The sequence below is a fragment of the Neomonachus schauinslandi genome, chromosome 11, assembly GCF_002201575.2.
Source record: "Neomonachus schauinslandi chromosome 11, ASM220157v2, whole genome shotgun sequence".
Lineage (NCBI taxonomy): Eukaryota > Metazoa > Chordata > Mammalia > Carnivora > Phocidae > Neomonachus > Neomonachus schauinslandi.
Window position 1 is genome coordinate 30604877 of NC_058413.1, and position 27198 is coordinate 30632074.

Genomic DNA, 27198 nt, shown 5'->3' on the forward strand with positions numbered 1-27198 from the left:
GCCCAGTTTGTTGGCATATAATTTTTCATAGTATTCTCTTATAATTGTTTGTATTTCTGTGGTATTGGTTGTGATCTCTCCTCTTCCATTCATGATTTTATCTACTTGGGTCCTTTCTCTTTTCTTTTTGATAAGTCTCACTAGGGGTATATCAATTCTATTAATTCTTTCAAAGAACCAGCTCTTAGTTTCATCAATCCTTTCTACTGTTTTTTTGTTTGTTTGTTTCTATATTGTTTATTTCTATATTGCTCTAATCTTTATTATTTCCCTTCTGCTGACTTTAGGCTTTATTTGCTGTTCCTTTTCTAGCTCCTTTTGGTGTAAGGACAGGTTGTGTATTTGAGACTTCCCTTGCTTCTTGAGGAAGGCCTGTATTGCAATAAATTTCCTCTTAGGACTGCTTTTGCTGCATCCCAAAGGTTTAAGACTGTCATGTTTCATTTTCATTTGCTTCCATGTATTTTTTTAATTTATTCTTTAATTTCCTGGTTGACCCATTCATTCTTTAGTAGGACGTTCTTTAACCTTCATTTATTTGAGGTCTTTCCAAATTCTTTCTTGTGGTTGACTTCAAGTTTCATAGTGTTGTGGTCTGAAAATATGCATAGTATCATCTCAATCTTTTTGTACTTGTTGAGGGCTGATTTGTGACCCAGTATGTGATCTATTCTGGAGAATGTTCCCTGTGCACTTGAAAAGAATGTGTATTCTGGTGCTCTAGGATGAAATGTTCTGAATATATCTGTTAAGTCCATTTGGTCCAGTGTGTCATTCAAAGCCATTGTTTCCTTCTTGATTTTCTGTTTAGATGATCTGTCCATTGCTGTAAGTGTGGAGTTAAAGTCTTCTACTATTATTTATTATTATCAATGAGTTTCTTTATGTTTATTACTAATTGATTTATATATTTGGGTGCTCCCAAGTTGGGGGGGCATAAATATTTACAATTATTAGATCTTCTTGATGGATAGACCCCTTAATTATGATATAATTTCTTTCTTCATCTCTTGTTATAGTCTTTGTTTTAAAATCTAATTTGTCTGATGTAAGTATGGCTACTCTTTCTTTAGATGTCCATTAGCATGATAGATGGTTCTCCATCCCCTCACTTTCAGTCTGCAAGTGACTATAGGTCTGAAATGAGTCTTGTGTAGGCAGCATATAGATGGATATTGTTTTTCTTTAATCCAATCTGTTACCTTATGTGTTTTGATTGGAGCATTTAGTCCATTTACATTCAGAGTGATTATTGAAAGATATTAATTTAGTGTCATTGTGTCACCTGTAGAGTTGGTGTTTCTGGTGATATTCTCTGGTCCTTTCTAGTCTTTGTTGCTTTTGGTCTTTTTTCTCCACTCGAAGAGTCCCCCTTAAAATTTCTTGCAGGGCTGGTTTAGTGGTCACACACTCCCTTAGTTTTTGTTTGTCTGGGAAACTCTTTATCCCTCCTTCTATTCTGAATGACAGCCTTGCTAGATAAAGAATTCTTGGCTGCATATTTTTCCTATTCAGCATGTTGAATATTTCCTGACACTTTCTTCTGGCCTGCCAAGTTTGTGTGGACAGATCTGCTGCAAGCCTGATCTGTCTTTCCTTGTAAGTCAAGGACTATTTTTTTTTTCCCTTGCTTCTTTCAGGATTCTTTCCCTGTGTAGTTTGTGAATTTGACTATGATATACTTTGGTGATGGTCGGTTTTTGTTGAATTTAGTGGGAGGTCTCTGTGCTTCATGGATCTTGACGTCTGTGTCTTTCCCCAGATTAAGGAAGGATAATAATTTGCTATAATTTTTCAAATTATAACTATAATTTGTTCAAATAAATCTGCCCCTTTTTCTCTCTCTTCATCTTCTGGGATTCCTATGATATAAATGTTATTATGTGTTAATAAGTCTCTGAGTTCCCTAAGTCTACCTTCATGATCCATTACTTTTCTTTCCCTCTTCTTTTCAGCTTCATTATTTTCTATAATTTTATCTTCTATATCACTAATTCACTCCTGCTTCATCCATCCTCATTTTTACAGCTTCCATTTGTGTTTGCATCTTGGTTATAGAACTTTTAGTTTTGGCCTGACTAGATTTTAGTTATTTTATCTCTGCAGTAAGAGATTCTCTAACATCCTCTATAGTTTCTTTAAACACAGCTAGTATCCTTATAATTGTTTTTTTAAATTTGAGTTCAGACATCTTATTTATAACTGTATTGATTAAATCCCTAGCCTTGAGTTCTACTTCCCATTCTTTCTTTTGGAGTGAATTTCTCTGTCTTGTCATTCTGTCCAGAAAAGAAAAGAAGAAAGAGAAAACAAAACAAAACAAAAAACAAAAACAAACTAGATTTTGGGTGTGTTTTCATCTGCTAGTTAAAAGATCCCAAATTATTATATATATAGTATACATGTGTATATATATATGAAATAAACAAAAAATAAAATATATTTATAAAATATATATAAAAAAATGAAAAAAATTAATAAAAATTTTAAAAAGGAATTAAAAAATAAGAAAGTAAATGAAAAAGGACACTATATTCTATTTCCTCTAAAGCTGAAGTTTTGCAGCACTCTGTTCAGTAGACTTGGTGTGTTAGTTGTTTGTGCTGGTCTTCTGGGGATGGGGCCTGTTGCCTCATTCTCAGGCTGACTTGTTTCAGAGAAATGCGCCTCTAGGGTGCAGGGGGCGGGGCTTGGTGTAAGCAACTCCAGTATCCACTAGGTGGCGCTGTTTTGCTCCTTGAAGGCTTTCAGCACTAATGGGTGGGATGAATGAATATGGCTGCACCCCACTCTCTAGCCCTGGATCTGAAAGTTCATGCCCCCCACTCTTCAGCGAGCCATCACAGAAAAGGAATCAATCATCCCTCTTGTGTCCCAAGTTTCCATCTAAACCCTGTGTTCGCCCTGCCTGCATCCAAGCTTTTTTATCAGGTGTGTGACTAAATTTCAAAACTCCAAATTTTAGGGACTCCCAGGGCATGGACCTGCACTTTTCCTCCAGAGGAAGGTCTTGCCACACTTTTGCCATTTGCTGGCCAGTGCCAGGAAAGCAGGCACAAGACTGTTCAGTGGTTCGCAGTTTGTGGCAAAACAGAAGAGAAAAACCAGCACCAAGATCTACTGCTCCAGCCGGTTCTCCTGATCTTATGCCTGGGAACACTGTAGCACATTTGCACCACCTGATCTTTCGACCCAGGGGATCCTCAGACCACATTGTTACTCCTGGGAGTCTACCCTGCTACACCACCTGCGCACCTTTAAGCCAGGGACGTCCCCCATGGTAACAGACTTCTAAAAGTTTAGAGTTTGTGCTCCATCACTTATAATACGTTGTGGTAGCCTCCATAAACAGGGTCCCTCCCTGCTGCCATAGCCATAGTTATATCTGCCCCAATTCAACTCTCCACACTTCCTATCTTCTAAAAAGTGGTTGCTTTTCTACTTGTAGACTTGACGTTTTGTTCTCTCAGACTGATTTATTTCTTGGGTGTTCAGAATGATTTGATAACTATTTAGCTGTGTTTGAGGGATGAGACAAGCTTAGGGTCTCCCTACTCCTCCACTATCTTGACTCCTCTCAAAACCAATTCTATTTCCTTCCCTAAAAAAAAAGCAGTCTTTTTTTTTTTTATGTACTTGTCATCTGTTTCAGAACTTAAAGCCAAATAGTAGAACTTGATGTAGATTTCGAAAATCAGTCCTACTAATTAAATGGTCTTTCACACACAAAAGAACAATGCTTGATGCTCAATTTATAAATGAGAAAATTGTGTGTACTACCTGTGAAGAGTTACAATCTAATTATTTTTTCCTGTTCTAGGGTTACTTAGATTGTATATTCCCAAACAAAAGAAACCACTAATTGAGGGGCACCTGGGTGGCTCAGTCGTTAAGCGTCTGCCTTCGGCTCAGGTCATGATCCCAGGGTCCTGGGATCGAGCCCCACATCAGGCTCCCCGCTCCGTGGGAAGCCTGCTTCTCCCTCTCCCCCTGCTTGTGTTCCCTCTCTCGCTGTGTCTCTCTCTGTCAAATAAATAAATAAAATCTTTAAAAAATAAAAAATATTTAAAAAAAGAAAGAAACCACTAATTGATAGTAAAATTGCTCTTGCTCCAAATAAGTGACATGAGTAGCAAGTGAGACTTAAAAATACTGAAACACTCATGGTATACCCTCAAGATAAAAATTGAAGATTAAGTAATTTTGACAAAATGAGTCCCATTTAACTTAAGGACACTGAATTCACAAGGTCCGAGTAAAATATAGACAGTTCAACACTGATAATATGCATTTATAATTAGGGTGATCAAACATTTAACTTTAGACCTCCTCCTGAGAGCACACTTTTCACCTGAAAGGTGCCCAAGTGAGAATGCTAAAATATATATGAACAGCCTATTTAGAGACATCAAGTTCTCACATAACAGTAGCTAGCAAAGTTTATAAAAACAGTCCTAGACATTGATTAAAATATGTTTTCATGAGTTCCTTCTTAATTTTCCCAGTTGCCAACTTCTAAACAGAGTAGCACAGAACATCACAAGTATTCATCAAGGCAGAGAACCTACTCATGCATATGGACATGGAAGATTATAATAGTGAGGGCAACCAGTGCTCTCCCAGGCCCAGAATTGTTTCTGTCATGGATGCTGAGGCAGACGTTGCAAACTAGGCTGAAAAAAATCTCTAGATACTTTTTGTGAGGCTTTGAACATTTTAAATTTGGCAGATTTCATATAAAAATACAGAGTTTCAGGTTTTCTTGAAAAAGCCAAATATCTGGCAACATTGACCCAAATTCCCACAGGACAATCATAGGCAGGACCTACATAGCAGCTTGCATACCATGTGTTCTCTGGCATATGACAGACCCTTGTCATTACTCTACACCCAAACTTCTCATTAAATTACCTGCCTGGTTCCCACTGGCAATTGAATTTGCTACCTCAGGGTTAGAAAATGAGGGTAGAAGTTGCCACAATGCTTGTTTTATGTCCTAAAGATATTTCTCTATTTTTTCCTATTTGACTAGACCTTAGGCTAACACTGTGATATTTTAGAACTTTCAGCAGCATCTCTCCTTTCTTTCCTTCCTTCCTTCCTTCCTTCTTTCCTTATTTATTTCCATTAAAGGATTAAAGAGCAGTATTCTCTAGACCTCCATCCTAAAACATCATACTCTTCTCACCTTCCTCGGACAAATCTAATCATACCTATGGCCTCAATTCTTTGTGCACATCTCATAAATTATATATATGTCTGTGTGTATACACACACCACACACACACACACACACGTCTGTGTGTATATTCATCCCAGAACTCTCTTCTGATCTCCAGGCCAATATATCCAACAATATAGATGCTATTTCCCTTGAAATATCCTATGGGCATACCAGTAAACTAGTCTAAACACTTATTCATTATCCTTTTTACAAAATCTGCCTCTTTTCTTATATTCTCCATTTTAGTGACTACGTTATCATCTACCTGAAACAAATCCCTGCCTCCTCTCTTTTACTTTTGTGTTTTGCTGAATCTGCATCCAGACCCTTATTTTGCTACCCCCACTCATGCCTATTTCTATTTTGTTACACAATATCTTTATTAGTTATTAACTGGATTACTGAAATCACATTTTAGTTAGTGGTTTTCCCTGTATATAATCTCTCTACCTAATCCAGCCTTGACATGCTATCAGATTTTTTTTTTCAAATGACAGATCTGATTATTTCATTCCTCATATTTTAATTCATAGAATTAAAAATGAAAGTCAAATTCTCTAACTTAGCAAAAAAAAAAAAAATTCATTCACAACCTAGTGCTGGTCAGCCTCATAGTCTATCACTCTTCTATTTTGCCAAATAAAATAGTTCCCTGCAAAAATTATTATATGCCTTTGACTGTGATGTGGACTCATCCCTTCACCATAAAAGCAATTGCTTTTTCCCTTTGAAGTCTCAGCTTTAAGCAATACCTACAGGAAGTCCTATCCTCTGGCCAATTTTAAGGTTAGGTGTTCTCATACTATGTAAATTCCTCTGCCATAGTGCATATTATTACCATTGTATACTCCCAGGTTTTCTTGATAATATGGCTTCCCAATTGGACTCTAAAAGTCTTAGAAGAATGGTATCTTATTTATATTTGTATTTAAAACATAGACCCCAGTGTGTGGCACATAGTAAGAACTCAATAATAATGTTTTTGTATGATTAATCAATAGGTGTTTTAGGAAATGTTGAGTTCAATGGTCTTTAAAAATTGGTGAAATTTAATTGATCATGCTATTTAACTGAGTCAACTAGTCCATTCTCTGAAAATGCTGGTTTATTGAGAGTCCCTTTAATTTTTTTCTAAAATTTCTTTTAAATTTTAGGAAAGGGGTGGTAACTTTACTAATGTTATAAGATTTCATGATGATATTTATGGGTCCTGCATACATACCAAAAGTGATTTTATATACATAAATCTTATATCCATTCTCAGGTCTTATCTTTATTGACTGAATAGCCCTGACTAGTTTATGTTCACCTGTGCAAACTAATCTCTCAATGGTCTTATTATGTTCTCAACTCTGGCCTTAAACTGATTATGACACCTAAAACCTTGGATTATAAATTTAATGTAATGCACTTTTTTTTCTTTATCCAAAAGATGTAATTATATAAAACTTATCTAAACTGCAGCAAAATTGCCTTTTGTTCTCATTGTTTTGTAAAAACAAAAACCTAAAATATGGGGATGGGGAGAAGTGGTCATCTGAGTGTATTTTTCAGAAAAACCTATGAAAAATGTAGTTCAAGTTTGATTCAGCCAAAAAATTTAAAGAAAATTAAAGTTATCATGACTTTTCTTTAACTTATAATATTTATAGTCAAATATTTGTTGTCATGAATCCTTTGCTATATTTAGATGAGTATTCTATCCTAAGGAGGCACCTTCCTGACAATAAAATTGATAATTAACAAACATCAGATCTTACAGTAGACTCAATGAGCCAGTATGTGGGTGGAGGGAGTAAAACATGAAAGGGGATCAAGAGTTTTATCCAAATATTCTCTCTGTTCTTTAAATTTATGCTATTTAGGTTTTCAAAATGACATGAAATAAGTATCTTTTAATCTAAACCTTGTGTTGTAAGCTGAATAATGCCCTCCCCCAAAGATGTCCATGGACTAACCCTCAGAAACTATGAAGATGGCTAAAGGAAACTTGCAGATGTGATTAAGTTAAGGATCTTGATATAGGAAGATTGTCTTGTATTTTCCAGGTGGACCCGCTATAATTAAAAGGATCTTTATAAGAAGGATGCAGATGGTCAGAAAGAGTGAAGGCAATATGACACTGAAAACAAAAATTTGAGTGATATACTTTGAAGATGGAGAAAGGGGCCATAAGCCCAGGAATGCCTCTAGAAGCTGGAAAAGGCAAGGAAACAGATTCTCTCCTAGAGTCTCCAGAAGGATCCAACCTACAGACACCTTGTCTTTATCCCAGTGAAACTTATTTCAGATTTCTGGCCTCCAGAATTATAAGAGAAATAAATTTACAATGTGTTAAACTACTGTTTGTGGTAATTTCTATAGCAGCAATAAAAAATTAATATATTTTTTTCTCTTAAAAAGCATGTTGAAATAAAACTTGTCTAGCTTGTAACTTAGTATAAAAATATAAATTAACTACTAAGAATGATACCATGATCTATTTTTTTGTATTAAAATTTGAATATTAACTAAAGTGGCATTGAATGAATAATATGGGTGGCACATGATAACATAGGGAGAAACTCAAAACAGTATCATGTAGAATATATACTTTGCAGTAAAAATCATTGTGCTCTATGCCCAGTTGGGCTTGCTTACTAGTTGAATGACATTGTGCATGTTATTTGCCTTCTGCAAGCCTCAATTTTCCCAGCTATTAAAACACTATCACTAGTAATGTTGTAAGGATTAATTTATAAAAAATGACAGTTTAAACATATATAGTAGGGGCGCCTGGGTGGCTCAGTCGTTAAGCGTCTGCCTTCGGCTCAGGTCATGATCCCAGGGTCCTGGCATCGAGCCCCGCATCGGGCTCCCTGCTTGGCAGGAAGCCTGCTTCTCCCTCTCCCACTCCCCCTGCTTGTGTTCCTGCTCTCACTGTGTCTCTCTCTAATAAATAAATAAAATCTTTAAAAAAATAAAAAATAAAAAAATAAACAATATAGTAATTTTTATGTGGCAAGGAGTATTTTAAACACTTTCTATGAACTCACTTAATATTCACAAAAACTCTATTAAATAGGTTCTATTATTACCCCCATTTTACAGAAAAGGAAACTGAAGTATTTAATAATTTATCCAAGGTCACACAACAAATAAGTGGCAGAGAGAGGATTCTAAACCAGAGACTGTTGCCATATTCTACATTACTAACCATTGCACTAAACTTAGGCCAGTGCCCATAGAAAAAATATAACTAGTTACATTATTAAAGCTCTTTTTTTTTGAATCTAAGAGTCCTTTCTTTTTTTTTTTTTTTAACATGAATCTACTTTTAAGGAAAATAGTTCCAGAATTACAAATGTGTTTTTTGTTTGTGTGTTTGTTTTTAATCCCCTTTACCAAGAATTACAAAGGTCTTTGAATAATCCCTACTAGGTTAATCTCTAAGGTCCTTACCAGATCAATGAATCTATGAAATGGTCACTGCTGGTCCCCCCCCCCAAAAATTGGGTGGCCAAGGTTCTTGCTCTAAGAAGATGAAATGAAACTCCTGTGTGTCCAGATGTTTTGATTAACTGACCACTTCTATCCCTTCCAGACCTTTGAATCTATAATTTAACTACCAAGGAGAAACAGTTTTTTTTTTTTTTAAAAAGGACTTCATTACAAATATCATCATCATTTTGAAGGATAAAAATGATTGTCATTGGAAAAATACTCGTTCATGAATTAATTCCAACCTGTCCTTTCTGGAAATATGTTTATTATAACACAAATTAAAGGTTTTGCTTCAGTACAAGATGTAGAAGAAAAAATACAACCACCCCTAAAAGATCTTAAAGGGATTTTTAGCATATTTTTATCTTCAAAGGAACTGAGAAAATATTTTTAAAGAAAGCCATAAAATGTTTCCCATTCTACCCAAAGCATTCGCATTTTCAGAGTGACACTTTATTTAGCCCACTTTGTTCGTATTAATTTTCAGTGCTGTGAGCAAGCATGTCAGTGTATATTAACACCTGATCTATAAAGGGAACACTGAGGCCTTACTCAAAGTATTAGTCACTGCACCTTGGGGATGCTGTTGTGCTTCTGCTGTTGGCTTCAATGCAGAATGAGGCACATGCTTTGACTCTTAATGAAAAATGCACACAATCAAATTCATCACCAAGAGCACTGAAACTTCAACAACTTTTTTCAAGCTCAGAATGATTTTCCAGGCCTCTTCTGTTTTTTAACCACCAGTGGTTTATGATATATAAAACATCACTTCCCAAATAGAATGCTGGAAAGGGAATTATAATGTGAAGGAGAGACGTCTTTCTGAAAGGTTTTCATGTGTTTAGCACCTTTATCAAGATCTTCAAACCTGATATTCCCTAAGGTTATATTTCATAAATCAGAACTTAAAACCTCTGTTCAGCTTGTCTCTCACTTTCTAGGTTATAAGTTATTGAAGGTAAATACTGTACCATAATCATCTTTGCATCCCAAGCACTAGTTAACAGACATTGTAGTAGGAGAAGATACTTGGTAGGATTTCAATCATTTTAGATTCACTAAGATTTGTTTTGTAACTTACCATGTGATCTATCCTGGAGAATGTTCCATATTGTGCTTCAGAAAAACATATGTTCTGCTGCTGTTGAATGGAATATTCTGTACATATCTGTGGGGTCCATTTGGTCAATTGTCCCCAGAATTGCTTTATATCCCAAATGACTTTCTAGTTCCCAAACCACTTTCTAGTCTTCTTTTATTGCACTATTGTTGCTAGATTCCCTGAGGCATAATCAGCTGGGAGAGATTTCTGCCTTTGTTCTTTCCACATGCATCATAATGAAAAAATCCTCTAGTATTTTAGGTATAACAAGTGTTTCAGTTCCTTGAACTAAAGGAATCCAACACACGCAAATAGACACACGCACATACACACACACACACACAACCACACATTTATATGTACACACCGCCTTCCACATCATACCTTATTTCCTAGTCCAAAAGAACAAGTAGAAAATTCTCAAGCAGCACATCAAAAAAAAAAAAAAAAAAAAAAAAAAGATGCAACCACCAAAACATTTTCATTAGGAGCTACTAAATGTAAAGAGCATACTTCTCCCTGTTTTATAACAGTTGACATTTACAACCATAATTTTGGATCACTAAAGAAAATGTAATATGATTATTCATGTGGTTACAAAGTGAAAGAGAGGTATATGTATATCACTTCAGCTAGAATACTATCAGGCTATTATAAAATTAAGAGTATTTCAGTACTTAAAGTAATAAAGATCACTTGTAATTTTTAGGAGAACATGTCTCACATTTTTCAAAAAAGAAGAGGCTTTAATGTATTCCCTTAGAGTTTATCTTATAATATCATTTTGAATTTTTACTGATCTCCTGTGTAGTTGTCCAATGGGCCCTATTTATATCTTGGCCCTCTGAAGTACATTTTGAGCGCTCTGGTAGGAACTAATATATATTTATATCATTCCTCTTAAGGAGAAAGTATAGGAACATTACTTTTAAAATTCTCTTACATAGATCTAAAAACATAAAATCCTTATATTATTTTATTTTTTTAAAGATTTTATTTAGAGAGAGACACAGTGAGAGAGGGAACACAAGCAGGGGGAGTGGGAGAGGGAGAGGGAGAAGCAGGCTTCCCGCTGGTCCGGGAACCCGATGCGGGGTTTGATCCCAGGACCCCGGGATCATGACCCGAGCCGAAGGCAGACACTGAGCCACCCAGGTGCCCCGTTTCCTTATATTATTTTAAAGCACACAACTCTAAAATAAACTCTAGCTCAAATATAACAGAGAACACTTTTTAATCATTAGATTAAGCCTGTTCATTGTCAGTGACATGAGGATGAGACTGGGAAATAGAATATCATTAAGTTGATGATTTAGATGAGGGATAATAATTTGCATTTGTAGTGCAGAGCACATTTCATTCACGAAGAGGATGAGTAACTAGATTTGTTTTCCTTCCCCATAAATTACTGGAATTCAAGTGGCATAGTAATTATGAGTGGACTGCTTTCCATGTTTGCAGCCTTGATTTTCAGAGCTACTTACAGCATTTAATCTAGCATTTATGCAAGCTCCCCAATTTGGGTTTCAATGATGCTTTCCATGCTTTAAAAATCCAACTTTAAGTCAATTGTACAGTAAACTGTTTGGTCTCAGCTATCAACTAGGTGCTTTGTTTATGTGTAGTTTAGGCTGGTCTTTTGAGGGCCTGAGTATTTAAGGAATCACAATTTATGGGATAAGGTCTTCTCTGTCTCTTTACTATTGTAAGGAATGAGTGAAATTAGAATACCAAAAGAGACAAGTGTTGGATCATTTATGTGTAGATAACCCCTTTTGTAATCTAAAAACATTTTCCAGAAGCAATCAGAACATCTGCAAATTTTGAACTAAAATCAAATGCCTTGATTTTCCATGGTGAATTGGGTGCTTAAAAGGTATCAATGAATCTGTGCCACAGTTTTTTCTCTGTGTCTTTTACCAAAACTTCACTGTGTATGCCAAAAATTAAAAGAGCCTTTGGATCTGGGGTTTTCTGAGATCAGATGACTTTATAAAGCATATCTGCAAAGTGGCGTAAGTTGAGGTTTATCCATGAAAGGAGGTATTATCTCTTGATGCCCTTGTTTCTTAAATTATTCTTACCTTTGCTGAAAAATAAACAGCAGCTACATGAAGGTTTGTTTTAATTTGCATTTTTGCTTCCATTGGACTTTCTTCATTATTACAATACTTACACATATGATACACTACATATTATAATTAAAAAATACATTAATATAGACGCTATTGCTTTACTAAAATAGGGCTTTAAGACATGGACACTTTTCATTATTTTCTTTCCCTCTCTCCAAATATACATAATATTGTACATAATTGATACCTTTTTAGAAATACTATTTTCTTTTTGAAATCTGAGGTAGTAATTTCTACGTAGCTCTAAAATCTTCTGATTCAGTTAGGTGCTGATAACAGTTAAGAGTCTCATGCTCTACCGACTGAGCTAGGTGATAGCAGTTAAAATCCTGATTGAAATAAATCTAAAGATGGAGACCTAAATTTGAATAGAAGAAAATCATTATGAGAGAATCAATTCTCTTAACTTCATTGAAAAGGAAGAGAAGGTGTACAAACAAGTGAAAATGAAACAAAACATATCAAAACTTACACCATGTGGCAAAAGCAGTTCTAAGAGGGAATTTCATAGTGATAAATGCCTACATTAAGAAAAAAAAAAGATCTCACATAAATAACTTACCTTCACATCTCAAGAAACTGGAAAAAGAACAATCTAAGCCCAAAGTTAGTAGAAGGAACACAGCAGAAACAAGTAAAATAAAGAATAGAGAAATAATAGAAAAGATCAACAGAACTAAAAGTTGGTTTTTTGAAAGGATAAACAAAATTAACAAACCTTTAGCTAGACCTATAAGAAAAGAGGGCACATACTGAATGGAGCACTGGGTGTTATACGTAAACAATGAATCATGGAACACTACATCAAAAGCTAATGATGTAATGTATGGTGATTAACATCACATAATAAAAAAAAGAGAGAGACCTTAAATAAATAAAATTGTAAATGAAATAGAAGTTACAACTGATACCACACTAATACAAAGGTACATAGGTGACTACATGAACAATTATATGTCAACAGATTGGATAACCTAGAAGAAATGTACAAATTCCTAGAAACATATAACCTACCAAGATTGAATCATGGAGAAAGAATATCTGAACAGACTAATAATGAGTCAAGTGGTTGAATCAGGGGGGTGCCTGGGTGGCTCAGTTGGTTAAGTATCTACTTTCAGCTCAGGTCATAATCCCATGGTCCCAGGATCAAGCCCTGCATCAGGCTCCCGGGTCAGCAGGGAGTCTGCTTCTCCCCCTCCCTTTCCCCCTCTCTCCTGCTCATTCTCTCTCTCTCATACTCTCCCTCTCTCAGATAAATAAATAAAATCTTAAAAAAAGAGATTGAATCAGTAATCAAAACCTTCCAAAAAGAAAAGTCCAGGACCAGATGACTTCATTGGTAAATTCTAACAAACATTTAAAGAATTAATGCCAATCCTTCTCAAAGTCTTATAGAAAATTTAAGAGGAGGGAAAACTCCAAACTCATTTTACAAGGCCAGAATTATCCTAACACCAAAGCCAGATAAGGACACTACAAAAAAATAAAACTACACGCCCATATTCCTGATGAACATAGATGAAAAAATTCTCACCAAAATAAAATACTGTATTGCATACTTGAAAGTTGCTGAGAGAGTAGATCTTAATTGTTCTCACCATAACAACAAAACACGGTAATTATTTGAGGTGAAGATGTCTTAACTAACCTTATTGTTGTAATAATTTCACAATGTATATATACCAAATCATCACTATACACCTAAAACTTAAACAATGGTATATGGCAATTATACCTCAATAAAGCTGGGGAGAAAAGATTAATACACCATATTGAACAACAATATGGCATTTACTCCAAGAAAGCAAAGATGGTACAGTATTAGGAAATCTGATTATATAATTCACCACATTGATACATTTAAATGGAATACCATAAAAACATCACCATAGATGTTAAAAATATATTTGGTAATGTTTAAAATAGATTCTTTTTTGATATAATAAAAAAGAAATAGAAGGATACCTTCATAACATGATAAATTAGGTGTCTTATTCCCAAAATAAGGATCATATTTATGGTGAAGCTTTAGCAGTATTCTTCTTAAAACTCAGAGAGAAGAAATTTTGCCCACTATTATTTAATATTTTTCTAGATAAAATACGGAAGATTATACAATGGGTTGTTAACATGGGTTATTTGGAGTGGAGAGATGCTGTGGAACATCAAGACAAGAAAAAGGGGGGGGAAAAGAGCGAAACAAATAGAAAAAAGATTATGAAAAAATTCACAAGGAACATGGATATGATTATATTTATATACCAACATATCCCTCTCTCGATATATGCATATATGTATGCATACAGGTAATGAAATTAAATAATCCTCAAACGATAATAATAACCACAAAAATTGCTATAGTGTTTGCAGTAGTACTTCTCAAACTAAACTGATGAAAGGCCAGTCTTTTTACTTTCAATTTATCATGGTTAGATAATTTTTAAAAATACAATAAAAATGAATTTCTAAAAGAAGTCTCAACTTCACTACTGTCACAAACATTCAAATTGCCCTGAAAGTTTCTAAATGTTTGCTCTTAATTTTTATTCTTGTCTTACTGCAGATCAGTACCATTTCATGGCTGTTTTTAAAAAAGAAGACCCAAATATGCAAAAAAAAATCCTCTCTTCTTGGACAAAAAGACTCAATTCCAAAATGATGCTAATTCTCTTTAAATTAATCTATAATTACTATAAAATCACCAAAAGATACCGAGTTTTTGGAACTATATAGATTTTAAAGTTCATGAAAAAATAAAACAATGCATTTTGTCAAAAATAATTCTGAAAATGAAAACCAATGAAGAGGGATTAGACCTATCAGCTGTGAACATATTTTGGAAGTATAATAATTGAATATAATAATGTATTATCTATAAGCTTTCTAGAATAAAACATGGACTTTAAAAAATAATTACAGAGTGAGAAAGGTCCTTCTATATAAAATACATAAACCCAGAGGTGATAAGAGAAAAAGGTGGTAAGTTTTCCTACACTTTTAAAATGTGCATAGTAAACACAAACACCTTAACCACAGTTAAATGGCAAATTTCAAACTGGGAAAAAAAAATGCAACAATGATAACAAAGAATTCAATTATTTACTATATAAATAATATATACAAATCGATATTAAAAAGCCATAATCTGATGGGAAAAATAGTCAAATGCTATTGACAGTTTACAGTAAAGAATATGCAAATATATCTTAAATAAATGAAAATATCTTAATTATTACCCTTTAAAAGAGAAATATAAATTAAAACAATGGTCAATTACCATTTTGGCCTTTGTCAAAGATCAAATAGTTCAATAAGGCATTGTGTTAAAGAAGGTGAGAAAACCAGCACTCTCATTAATTGTTAATGGAAATATATGGTGTTATATAGATAACTTGTCAATATTTATAAAATTTTTATAATTTACATATTCTTTGAACCAGCACTTCTATCTATAGATAGATAGAATTCCACATGTTAAAAATGATATTATGTAAATGATATTTATTGAAATATTTTTAATCATGAAAATATTTGGAAAAAATAAAGTCCCTTGGTGAATTAGTTAATATAATGAGGACACATCCATGCGATAGAATACTATATAGTTACTAAAAAGAATGAGGCAGCTCTTTCTATATACTATATGGAATGATCTCAAAAATATATCACTCATTGATAAAACATGAGGAAAATGAAGTAGAGAATGCTAAAATTTGGTTTTATAATATGTACACACATATTTAATGTATGTTTGCATATATATAAAACATATCTGGACAGATTATGTAAAAAATAGTATCAGGGGAGGGAAATAGTGCAGCCTAGTAAAAGGATGGAAAATAAACTTTTGGATTTTTGTACCCTATATTTGTAGTAACAATTTTCTAAAAGAACAATTTATTAAAATACATAAAATAAAAATCATATAAAATATGTAAACTAAAAATAATATTATAGGTAGACTTTGTCAAATAATATAAATTAAGTGATAGTTTTTCTCAAGTTGACAGGTTCCTCATCCATATAATAATTTTGATTCCTGTGAACCCTTCCAACTATATGGCTCAGTCGTTAAGCATCTGCCTTCTGCTCAGGTCATGATCCCAGGGTCCTGGGATCGAGCCCCGCATTGGGCTCCCTGCTCAGCGGGAAGCCTGCTTCTCCTTCTCCCACTCCCCCTGCTTATGTTCCCTCTCTCGCTGTGTCTCTCTATGTCAAATTAAATAAAATCTTAAAAAAAAAAAAAGTTTATGTCTATGTTATGGAATTTTCTCGAGAAGAATACATGCTTATTTTTTGGAAAACAAATACTATTTAATATGCTAAGAAAGCTAGTTATGAAATAAATAATTATTCTCTTGCTGTGTTTTGTAAATGTAAAGCAAGGCAGTCAAATGCAATAAAGGCTCCAATGAGTTAAAATCGAAACTGTGGTTCTGGGCATGGTACTGTTGTCTGGCCTCTAATTATTTTGATTCTAAGGAAACATACCTTCTCAGACATTTGAAGTAAAATGGTTTATTTTGGACACAACTAGAATGTATGTTACTAAGATTATATACCTGTTGAAGAATGAATGAATGAATAAATATGTGGATCACAGATAAAGGCGTTTACCATTACAAGGCAAATTAATTAGCTGAATCAAAGAACAAAGTTAAGGGGCCATTCAGGAATAAGGTTCTGAAAGAACAGAGCTTCATACTGCCTCCCTACAGGCCCCTTGGAACAAACCTCAAGACTTTCCCAAACCTTAAAATTCTTTTAATGGCTTCACTCTGTGGTTAGGATAAAGTCCAAACTTCTTAACACGGCATTCAATGCCTTTGTGATATGACCAGTGATTACTTCTGGAGACTCATTCCATGTCATTCTCCTTCCTCCAATTCAACTTTGGCCATTTTAAACTGTCAATTCCTTGAAGGTACCAGATTCTCATTTCCTTCTGGATCTTTGGACATAGTTTTACCTGTGCTGACCCTCAACCCGCTTCAGTTTTCCTCTGGCTCATTTCACATTTGGCCTTAATTTTAATGTCCATGCACCCATAAAACCTTTCTTGACTCCTTAGACCACTCCATGTCCCCTTGCACTGTGTCCTCAGCCATAGTATTATATATACCTTTTATGGATCCACTCTCATAATGTAATATAATTATTTGTATAATCACTCTTCCTATCCACTAATCTATAAGTTCCATTAGCATGCCTGTCTCATTTATTACTTTTTATCCAAAATTTAATGCAGTGTCTATCACTATCCTATTTAAAATTGTTGCTCCAACACACACACACACAATACTCCACTTTCTTGTTTTATTTTTCTTTATAGCTTTTTTCCCATTTAGCTTATTGTATTTTTTAATTTTATTTTATTATGTTATGTTAATCACCATACATTACATCATTAGTTTTTGATGTAGTGTTCCATGATTCATTGTTTTTGTATAACACCCAGTGCTCCATGCAGTACATGTCCTCTTTAATACCCATCACCAGGCTAACCCATCCCCCCACCCCCCTCCCCTCCAGAACCCTCAGTTTGTTTCTCAGAGTCCATAGTCTCTCATGGTTCATCTCCCCCTCCAATTTCCCCCCCCTTCATTTTTCCCTTCCTGCTATCTTCTTGTATTTTGACTTCATTTTATTATCTGTCTTCTCCCACTGTTACCAAAACTCCATAGGGCTGGGATTTTTCTTCATTTTGTTCAAATGCTCTAACCCAAGAGACTGAAACAAAATAGACACCCAATAAACATTTCTTTTTTTTTTTTTTAAGATTTTATGTATGTATGTATGTATGTATGTATGTATGTATTTTAGATAGAGACTACATGCACGAGTCAGAGGAGGGGCAGAGGGAGAGAGAGAATCTTAAGCAGGCTCCTTGTAAGGCTCAATCTCATGACCCTGAGAGAGCAAAAGCCAGTTGTTCAACCTATTGAGCCACCCAGGCGCCCTTAAACATTTCCTAAATGAACGAATAAGTAAGTGAATAATGGTAGGTAGGTCAGTAAAACAATTGTGTTGTGAGTGAATTCATCATGCCAAAAGGCAGGATTGAGACATGGTCTATAATTTAAGATGAGTTACTTGGGATTCTTAAGGCTAACAAGTACCCTCCTCCACCTTCATCAGTAGCTAGACCCTCCTTGAGAGCTAAAAGGCAGCACCAGTCCGTATCCTCATCCAATTCTATTTTGATCCAGTTCTTATTACATACTGAAAAGAGAGCACTCATCACTAGAATCCAGGTTTGGAGTGTCTTAGCAAAGGCAGAAAAAGAGTTATTTTTCTTACATAGCCCATCAGTTTATTATAGTCCCAAGCTTTCAGATACTTTGTTCTTTTTTGTTCATTTTTCCTCTGAGAAGCAGAAGGGATTCCAAGTTACTAATTATGGGTCACAATTTGCTTTATCCACTGTTAACACAGAATATCTTTTTGTTAGTGCTTTCCCCTATTGATATAGGCAGTACCCACTGGGAGGGAGTTAAGAGGATATATGTCTATGAGACACTTCTGCCTCATGCTGCCACTATTTCAGAAGTCAGTGGATTTCACAAAACCTTTCCCAGAGTTAACAGCCAGTAGCACTTTCAGTATGTGCATGGTATACTTATTTTGGAGGGGAAAATTTGGTGAAAATTTGAACTGAATTATCCAGCATAAACATATTCAGAACATCTACTGACTTCTAAAGAAAACAATGCATGTCATGTGTTACATCCAAGGGATGTTGAATTAAAAACGATGAGACACATTACCTAAGTCTTATTTTTGATCATTTAAAATTTTTAATCCAAAGATAATTTTTACCAGTAATTATTCTAAACCAGCTGCCATAAGAACCACTGTGACCCTATTCCCCCCTTTTGCAGGGAATACTGCAGTTCTATGTTGAATTTGGGTATTTGATTCTAAAGAATGCAGCACCAATATTACTATATACCTAGTCATAAAACTAGCACTTTTTGTCAACTTATCCACAATTCCTAAGATGTAGCAATTGAAGTAATTGACATTGTAATACTAGACCAAACTCCAGAACTGCATAAACAGCATATTTGTGTACCCCAAAGCACTATCACATTACTGAAATATGATGATAATAACAAAAAAGCATTTTTTCTAAATACAAATATGATATATAATTTAGGCAGAATCCCTATGACCATAGATTACCATGCTTTACCATTCCTTCTAAACATTGTCTCTGGCCAATTTTCTACCAGAAACCTATTTCCAAGGCACAAAGAGAAACAACAGAGAAGTATGACATAAATACATACCTGCATACATATGTACATATACTACTAACTTTGGAAGGGGACCAAGAAACACAGTCAAAACAAATGAAAATTCTGAAGAGAACTCTGTATGTGAGGATAACAATTCCCAGGGAAAACAGATGATGTGTTGTTAGAAATAGCTTGAAGGGAGGAGAGATGTAGGTCAGTTAGCCCTGGGATCTAGGATAAGATACAGCTTGGAATACTAGGACCTAGAAGAAATGTCTCAAAGAACTTTATAAATTCTAAAAGTAAATTGACCTCTAGCTTCCCATCAGGAAGATACTGTGTAGCTTAAATGTTATGAAGCCCCTTTACTTTCTCTGAGACAATCTTGGTCTCTTTTGCCTTTTTCATTCTTCAATGCCACACCAAATCCATGTGTCAGATTAACCCTGAACAAGTTGAGAAATTACTTTTTTTGCAATAGTTTGGAATTTGCTGACAGTATGAAGTTTTCACTCTCTGTGTTAAAGTGTTTGACACCTGTATCATTGCTAGACCTAAAAAAAAAAAAATTCCATATATTTAGAAAGATAATCCCTGAAGCTAAAATAATGAAAACCAAAAAAAGTCCAAAGTCAGTTTTCTTTAACTAAGAAGTTTCTAGAAATAACCCTGTGAGGGTAAGCAAACCAATACTGGGTGAATGGTGAGAAGACTAAAAGCAGCAACTTGGCATATTTTGCTACTTAAAAATTCACCCCAAGATTTAATGTCTTAAAAAACAAAGATTCATTATTTCTCATGATTCTGAGAATTAACTGTGCAATTCATAGTGGTCCAGCTCAAATGAGGCTAAATGGTGTTGGAAGGCCTCACCGATGTGACAAATGATTGACTATGTTAAGTAGAGTGATGGAGATAACTTGGTCATTGTATCTCTCATCATCCAGAAAACCAGCCCAGTTTAATTTACCAGCCCAATTACACTTACATTCCCTAAAATAACAAGATAAACTCCAAAGTGCAGCACTTTTCCAGACCCTCCTTGCATTACATTTGTAAAGAAACTTTGTCCAAAGCAAGACCTATGGCCAACCCAGATTCAAGGGGTAGAGAAATGGATCCCACCTCTCTTGATAAAAGGAGGTACAAAGTTGTATTTTTAAAAGGCATGTGAACAGGAATGAGAAGAATATGTGGTCCTTTTATAATCTGCTACAGGTACCACAGGAAGAATGGCTTGTGAAACTAACCTTGTTCTAGGTACCCTACAGAAAGCTTGTGTCTAAAACTTGTCTTAGAAGACTTTGTGGTTTCTTGTTACCAGAAATTTCCCTTGAATTAGAAAGATATTTTCCTGTCATAATTCAAGGACATATTACAAGGTACTATCATTCTGAAAGGAAATTTTAGTATGTAGATGAAATCAAAGACAGCCCAAAGTCACTCAAAACACAATGGAAACCTACTGGGTGGAGAAGGGATGCTGCCAGCCATTGGAGACAAACAATTCCTGGGTACTGTAGTCATTCCATCCCGTATCACTTGTTGTAAATTGCAAATCCAACCAGTCCAAACAGTGGCTTGAGATGTTAACAAAGATCTAAATGTAAGAGACTCACTATTAAAATAAATAAGTAAATAAAAACAGTACTAAACAAAGATGTTTATTTGGTCACAATAGCTAAACATGCTACTCGGTTTAGTAACCTATATCCTAGTGAGTTCTAGGATAGATTTTTGAGCCATTTTAGATCCTGTATTCTATAAACTTTAAAAGACTACTTAAATAATAGTTCCTTTACCATTAACAATATAATTCATAATTAATGAGTTTTTTCTAATGTTACATATATTTACCAATAATAGAGTTCATATTTTTAAACCTCAGACTAATATCTTATTTTTCTATTGTTCAATTAATAGTCTTTATGAGCTCCAGACTTTCTTGGATTAATGGCAGAGGATGAACAGCACATTCTACAATGGAATGAAGTGTTCCTTCAACATTTCAACATTCATAATGAAAGCCAGTCAAGTTTGAAAATATTTTTTTCACTTCAATCAGATATTACTGGATTAGCTACTTTATGAATCTATCCCCACCTGGTCTAGGTTCTTTCTAATTTTCTAAAATAAATCAACCAACAATACTTATTAGTCCTGGAACTTCAAAGAACATTAACACTTTAAGGAAATGTAATTAACCTCTAATTCAGAGATATTTGCAGGGTTTTATCTCATTTGCCAACTCTAATAATTTAGTAGTTGCTGGCAGAGCACTATATTGAGAAGGATTCTAAGGTTATGTCTGGTCTCAGGAGGGAAGAATACAGCAATTGATTAGTGATGTCTGCTATGGAACCAGAGGAAAGACACAATTACCATCAATTTCCCATTCTGCTCTAAGTCAAATTTGTCATTTTATTTTATTTTAATTATTTTATTTATTTATTTAGAGAGAGAGAGCACGAGCAAGGGGAGCGGCAGAAGAGAGAAGGAGAGAGAGAATCTCAAGCAGACTCCACGCTGAGCATGTGGAGCCCAACCCAGGGCTGGATCTCATGACCCTGAGCATGCCCTGAGCTGAAATCAAGAGTCAGATGCTTAACAGACTGAGCCACCCAGGCACCCCTCAAATTTGTCATTTTAAAGACAGAAAAAGACAGCATAAGGGACTCCATAGTCCCACTGTATTTAATGATAAAGTCCTATCTTAGAAGTCCCATTATGACTTCCAAGCCAATATTTATTTGGAGTAGACATTGGACACTTTTTGACTGGCTATCATTCACTTCCCACTATTTTTTCTAGTTCCTTACTGTGTGCCAACAACATAGTTGGAAGACAATTTCCAGTGTTTGTCTTCTATTGCTGCTCTGATCCCAAACCATAGAAACTGGGACCTTCCTCTACCACAAAATAGTCCAATGAGCTGGGCTTTGTTTTTAAAGCATTTGCTCCAGAACTCTGAAACTTGAATGAGCAATGCAAAGAATGAGGAAATAAAGAGGGAGTCAGATGATTACAACCATAGCAAGAGCATGGATCAGATGACTTTGACAGCATTTCCTACAGCCTGGCCTGCAACTCTCCATTTTTTAAGCTTTAGACTACAAGCCAATTATCAGTTATGGGCATCCCTGCTATTTTTCCAATGCATCTCCCTTTGGTTAAAGGCCAGAGATCATTTCTGTTGCTTCAAATCAGGAACCCTGATTGATGTTTTATTCAGCTCCACAGTCATCACTAAGTATTAGTGATGTAATGCTTTCCTCAGTCAAGTCATACATTTCCATTTATAATCCCAAAATTGAATAAAATGTGTTCCACTGGAAAACATGAAAAATAGGGTCATTTGACAATTACAAACATCTACAATCATGTCATTTCTGATGGTGGAATTAGCTTAATTATTCCATTATATTGATCTTCAAATTTCATCAACATTATGTTATTGTTTCAATAACTATGTAAAAAACAACCAAACAAACAAAAATTGAATTGAAACAAAGACTTTATACATTTAATGAGAACCACCTGGGGAAAATTTCTCTCACTTTTCTCTACCCTATCTATGCTCGGAATTTAACACATTTGCTAACTATAGGTTATAAAGAACAAATACTTTTAAGATTAAAGGTTGGTTTATAGACCATTGTTCATGTAAGACGTAACAAACCCATAAAAGTCCTGCTATATACAAAGTCTGCACTAACGTATATTTGGCAAATAGTCTACTCTTAAGCCCTGGTTTACTTATCTGCTGTCAGGAAGAAAAGGTAAGAGGACATGCTGTCCTGGAAACTCATAATGTACCTCCATCATACTAGTATCACTTTGAGGCCAGCTCACAGAGTATACATTACTCTTCTTGGCTATTTACATTAAGACTCCATTAAAAAAATGTCCTTTAGTCTTTCTGCTTTTATTAATGAAAAAATGCTACATTAAGAAATTTCTGCTTGCTTTTCCTTCTTACTTCATATAGAGACCCACGTGTAATCTGCAAAGCAGTCTGAAAAGAATGGCACAAGCAGTCAAAATATTTACATATTTCTCTGTAAATTATTTCATAGAAAGATTTAACAAGCATAAGTAAGCTATGACAAGCATGTTCACTTATCTGAAGAGAAATACTTTGAGCTGATTTCCTGGCACTGAGAGGGAAGCTGGTTAAGTGACATCTCCCTTTATGGAATGCAATGATTAAACAATGAGTTGTGTTTTACCTTCTCCAGGAAGGTCAGTTTAATATGGATTTGTTTTCAATAATGCTCAATATACTACACCCAGAATTGTAAAATCTGTCACTAATGTTGGTAAGTAAAGCAAGGCTTAACACTGAAGTTAAAACAAAAACAAACAAACAAAAAGAAGAAACCAAAAGCAAAAACAAAACCCTAAATGTCCACCACGAACAACAATAAAAACACAATTGTCTGAAAATGTAGTGATATATATGAATAATCTCACACAAAACTGAGAAAACAGTAAATGCTTAAATACTAAGAAATATCTTACATTTGAAGATAAGAAATGGGGTATCTCAAAACAGGATTATATAAAATGATTTATCTATAAGCTTAATGTAGTTTTTATTTCCTCCTGAATTGTGAGAGGAACATAACTGGAAAATGTGGCCATGATCTTGTGTAGGCTATTTAGGAAGGAAGGAATGAAGGAAGGAAGGAAGGAAGGAAGGAAGGAAGAGAAGAATGAACGAGGGCATTTATGTAAATGTTCAAACTCAGAAACCCCTGTCTACTATCCAGAGGAGCAAGCTCTAATTTCACAAGTTACAGAGAAGCCTCATGGATTCTCCTACACTGAAGTCATCAGCATTTCACATCAGAGAGTACTCTGTAGGGTGTAAAATGATGACTATTGGGCATCCAGAAGACCACATTCCAGCCCAAATTCCTAACCTATCACAATGACCTGAACTTCACTTCTACTTCCCACTCTTCCTTACCTGGCAGTTGAAGAAAATTATTTTCCCTGAACATGATTTCAGAAGTGAAATGAGTAAACCGTTGATAGCATATGCAAAGTACCCTACTTTGGGGAGGAGCAGTAACTTGAAATAACGATGTTGGATTTGCTTCCTATTACATGGAAAAGAGCTAGCTACTGTAACCTCCCCACCAAGACTACCATAATATATTGCTTATCGGTGAAAGACCTCCTTGTTAGCAACTATGATCAGAGAGGTTTCATTCTAATCTATCTTAAATTGCTCAGCTTGGAAAATATAGGTAGTCACTCTTATCTAACAGGATTTCAATAGCCTCATAAATTCTACCTTTGGAAAATAGTCAAACCAAGAGACCCGTTCACATTCTTCACTCCTTCTACTCATTTGCACAGAATAAGATGTCAAGTTGGGTCTCTTAGAAGACCCAACTCTGGTTGTTCAGCATCTAGGATTGATTCCCTGTCAGTTAAAAAAAAAAAAAAAGTGTGGTCAAGTGAGGCAGGGTTTCTATCCTAATCTAATAGCTAAAGATTTAAAAGATGACAATCTGCTTGTTCCAAAATGATTCTTAATGGAATTGATGGCAGTTGTCAATTTTTCAATTTAATGTGTTTTTCAAGGCATTTTTTAAACCAAATGGAATCAGCACTATTTTTTTTTTTTAATTTAAATGCTTTTCTCCTTGAGTTTAGAGCTATCTGGTAAAATGTTATTGTTTTTATAAAAGGCAATGTGAAAATACTGAATTATGGTCAGGATTTTTTAAAAACTGAGGGAAAAAAGACAACCATATTTCTCTGAACTTATCCTTCCTACACTTCTTTGTTCTGCCCCAGAAATAATAAGATGGATGGACTATCCTGGGCTGCAAAAGAGTTTTGCTGTCAGGAGACATCTCAAATCTTCGTGTGAACATGATAAAATATTTTTTATAAAAATGTTTTTATATCTTTCAATTTGAAAGTCAGTGGGTGTGTGTAGGATCAGTTTAGAACATGGAATATAGAATTTAAAGTCACAGAGGTCAGGGCTCCAGTCCCAGCTTTAGGTAGTCACAGCTGTATTACTTCTCTGAGTCTCTTTCTTCATCAATAAAGTGAGACTAATAATAGTACATATTCCATGAGGTTTTTTTATAAATATTAAATGAGATGTCAAATATAAAGTGACTACTAGGGATTTTTTGGGGGGTAAGGTTCTTAAGATATTAGTTTTATTATATGCCTAGATGACAGATAGCTAGATAGGCCAATAACTTACTCATGAGCCTATATCATGACTATATTCTTACCTTCCAGTTACCTGGGTCCATAGGCTTCATTCCCTTCATCTTTCCTGGATTGCTGTCCTCCTGGTGTTAAATTCATTTTCTTTTGATATATATTGACAGCCTGGCACTGTGATATGTGTTCAGAAGGCAAAAAGAGACAGATGTATTATAGTCTCTGTCCTCAGGAGCTACCTTACAGGTGTGTATGTGGATGAGAAGGAGGGGAGTGGGTAGGAGGAGGCTGACAACATTTATAATGTATACAGTAATCATGATAGAGATGTATAGGAGCTGTTAATCTGCCTTCTTTGGGGTGGGATGGAGGAGGTAGCCAACTTCATAAACAAAATTTTTGCTGAGGTGAATGTGATTTCAGAATTAATTCTCAGTATAAGGTGCAGTAACATGCAAAAACAGTGATCTGCAAGAGAAGGGGTTGGTTGTGGTTGGAATTCATGGAAGGATCAGGAAAGTGGCAGTTAAGTGTAGGAATGGGGTATTATCTTCTAGAATTACAGAATTACAAAGCTAGAATGAACTTGATGAATAATAAAAGCGATAATAAAAGCAATAAAAACAGCAATAATTATATACCATTTGCTGTGTGCCAGGACACTTTTTACATATTAACTCCTTTAATGCTTAGAAATACTGTATAATGTAAATATTATTATTATCCTCATTTTAGAGGAGAGAAAATCTGAAGTATAGAAATATTAAACAGGGGCACCTGGGTAGCTCAGTCAGTTAAGAGGCTGACTCTTGGTTTCAGCTTAGTTCTTAATCTTGCGATCTTGCAATGGTGGGATCAAGCCCCAGGTAGGGCTCTGTGCTGAGCATGGTGTTGGCCTCAGATTCTTTCTCCCTCTCCCTCCCCCTTTGTTCTCCCCACTCACTCTCTCTCTCTCAAATAAATAAATAAATAAAATCTGAAAGAAAGAAAGAAGAACAAAAGAACAAGAAGGAAGGAAGGAAAGAAGGAAGGAAGAAATGTTAAACAATTTGCCCAGGGATATCCCATCTAGTAAGTAGCAAAGCTGAGATTCAAACCCAGTCAGTTTGGGTCTGAAGCCAGTCTCACACACCATGGTACTCTGCTTCTTTGTTTTTGTGTTTTCAATTAAGGAAACTTGTGCCCAGCAAGATAAACAATCAGAGCCCCTGGTGAGGGAGGAGCCTCCTATTACAGTGGCTTTATCAGCCCTACCCTGACAGGCTGCCACTAGAGAAATAAAATCACCTAATTGCCTAGCCATCTGTAGTTAAAAGTGACATTAAATCCTTGAAGCTAAAATTAGCCCACAGCATGTGCTTATGATAGTTGTGAAGCAAAGATAGGAAATCAAGCCAAAAATACAAAGCAATGAAGAAATAAGGTGTGCAGACTTTAGGGTAACTTCATGCTTAGTGTATTAATGACTTCTTGGAACCAAACATTCCTTCCATGGGCACCACACAGGTATACATCTATAAAACAGGAGAAATTCCTACCTCATAATGCAGTGAAGATCCAGTGTCATGGGTTCTCCCTTAGACCAAAACAGTAAAGAATGGCTGTTCGCTTCTTTCCTTCCTTTATTCTTGTTTCACTTCTTTCCTTTTTCCTTCCTTCCTCTTTCCCTCCCTTCCTCCCTCTCACTATTCCTCCTTCCCTCTCTTCCTTCTTCCCTTCCTTACTCTTACTCTTTCTTCCAAATTACTATCTAGTAACTCTTCCACTCCCTGAATGGTCTTTTGTCATTGTGTCTAGTAATAAAGTTTA